At 37.0% G+C, this 2,409-nt stretch overlaps 1 protein-coding gene across 1 annotated transcript in view; it reads left to right on the forward strand.

Annotated features, from left to right (window-relative positions):
• LOC106874443 (serine-rich adhesin for platelets) overlaps nt 1-2,386 on the forward strand; it is a 35,890-nt gene extending 33,504 nt beyond the window's left edge. The window contains exon 17 of the mRNA XM_052976290.1: nt 2,242-2,386. The gene's annotated coding sequence lies outside the window, so the exon portion shown is untranslated. The remainder of the gene's footprint in view (nt 1-2,241) is intronic.
• Nucleotides 2,387-2,409: the final 23 nt, after the last annotated feature.

The raw sequence follows: 2,409 nt of genomic DNA on the forward strand, positions 1-2,409 counted from the left end.
AGATATGGTAGAAAATGGAATACAAAGGGTCTCTGATATTTTCCTGTAACTTTTACCTGCTTTCCACTGTTCAATAATTAAGTTTTTTCACTGAATTTGTGAGTTCTTTACTTTTCGCCATTATTACAACACTACTTTATGTTGTCTTAGTGCTGAATGATGAAGCTAGCGTTTTGACACTTAAAAATGACCACTGATAAGATTATTGGAACAAACGAGAAAGTTCTAGTAAAAAAAATATATTTTAACAGTATTTTGTGGCATAGAAACTCATAAATTTATTCTGTACGAATACTTTTTTCACCCCTAAATATTTATAATTGTATATAAATTCATTAGTTACTATAATTTATTAGTTTCTTTTGCATATTCTTAGTTTATGCATGTGTATGCAAATATAGTATTGGTATATCCCATTTATGTTCATTAGAAATTAAATAAATAAAGAATTTTGACATGTACGAATATTTATTTCCCCCCACTGTATATGTTGAATCTTGTTGAAAGTAAGCATGGCTGTACGGTAAGAAGCCTGCTTCGCAACCACATGGTTCTGGATTCAGTCCCACCGTGTGGTACCTTGGGCAAGTGTCTTCTTCTATAGCCCAGGGCTGACCAAAGCCTTGTGAGTGGATTTGGTAGATGGAAACTGCAAGAAGCCCATCGTGTGTGTAAGTAATAATGGACTTTCCTGTCATTAGATGACGTATGAGAGTTCGACAATTTCTTACCGAACAACCACACAGATGATTTGTTTATAGTAATCAAATGTTTGTGTATACATAACCTCACTCCCACCATCAAACTGACATTACCTGTACAGGTGCAACTGGGTGCCACATGTCATATCGAAATGATCACAGAGCAACGTGAAATGAAGTGCAATGCCCGGCCTGGGAATCGAACTCATGGTCTCGCAATCGTGACTGCAACACCCTAACCACTAAGCTATGCATGTATATATATATAGTTTTATATTTAAGAGATGAGGGATTATGCACATTTACATTTGATGGATATGTGTCCTCATCTTGTTTGTTGTTAACACAACGTTCCGGCTGATATACCCTCCAGCCGAAATGTGTTACCAACAAACAAGATGAGGATAAATATCCGTCAACTGTATATATAGAACTGTATTATCTAATCAGTATGGAATCAACATTAGACTTCAATGGAGACATATAGAGAAACTCCATCAAAAACCATCTAACTTTCTTGTGTAGATGTAGAGACTCAAAGCTAATACCACCTGGCTTGAATATATTGACACCAGTGGATTCATATAAAGCTCGAAAAGTAGCAGAAAGGGCGGGACATGCCCTCGTCTGTGAGAGGATCCATTACAACTGTTGGAAAAAAACATCAACTAAATAACGAAATCAGAGAAGTTATCTTCATTACTTAGGAAAATAACCAGATATGATGATAGAAAGAGAATCTAACAAGATGAGGGCAAATATCCGTCGTGGTAAGTAGCTTGCTTACCAACCACATGGTTCCGGGTTCAGTTCCACTGCATGGCACCTTGGGAAAGTGTCTTCTACTATAGCCTCGTGAATGGATTTGGTAGACGGAAACTGAAAGAAGCCTGTCGTATATATATATATGTATGTATATATATATGTATATATATATATGTGTGTTTGTCCCTTCACCATCACTTGACAACCGATGCTGGTGTGTTTACGTCCCCGTAACTTAGCGGTTCAGCAAAAAGAGACCGATAGAATAAGTACTAGGCTTCCAAAGAATAAGTCCTGGGGTTGATTTGCTCGACTAAATCATGGCCGCCATCAAATGACTGAAACGAGTAAAAGAGTTATATATATATATATATATGAGAGATTGAGGGGGCATGGCCTTGTGGTTAGGGTGTTGACCTCACGATCTAGTGATCATTATGGTGCATTATGTTCTTGAGTAAAATACTTCATCTCACACCGCTCTGTGATCACTCCAACACCTGATGTGTGGCACACAGTGCACCTGTTCAGATAGTGTCAATTTGTGCAGGTCATTAGGCAACCAGACAGCCAGTGTTTGTGTGTTTATATCCCCCATAACTTTGTGGTTCAGCAAAGGAGACCGATAGAATAAATACCAGACTTAAAAGTACTGGGGTCAATTAAAATTCCTCAAGGTGGTGCCCCAGCATGGCCATAGTCTGAGTGAATCAAGTAAAAAAAAAAAAAAAATCTTTTCACTGAAATTGTTTTATTTTCTTCATATTTTATGCAGGTAGCAATCTGAATTAACACCTGAGGAAAACAGTGAGGACCAACAAACAAACATCTGGTTGCTATGGAAAACCAAAATTAACAAAAGTGACCTTACCAAAGCTTTCATTGTACCATAAAGTTGTAGTTTTGAGTCGTTATTTATTTCATTCTGTACAAAATTTCATTT

This window comes from Octopus bimaculoides, chromosome 24 (genome assembly GCF_001194135.2).
Source record: "Octopus bimaculoides isolate UCB-OBI-ISO-001 chromosome 24, ASM119413v2, whole genome shotgun sequence".
Classification (NCBI taxonomy): Eukaryota; Metazoa; Mollusca; class Cephalopoda; order Octopoda; family Octopodidae; genus Octopus; species Octopus bimaculoides.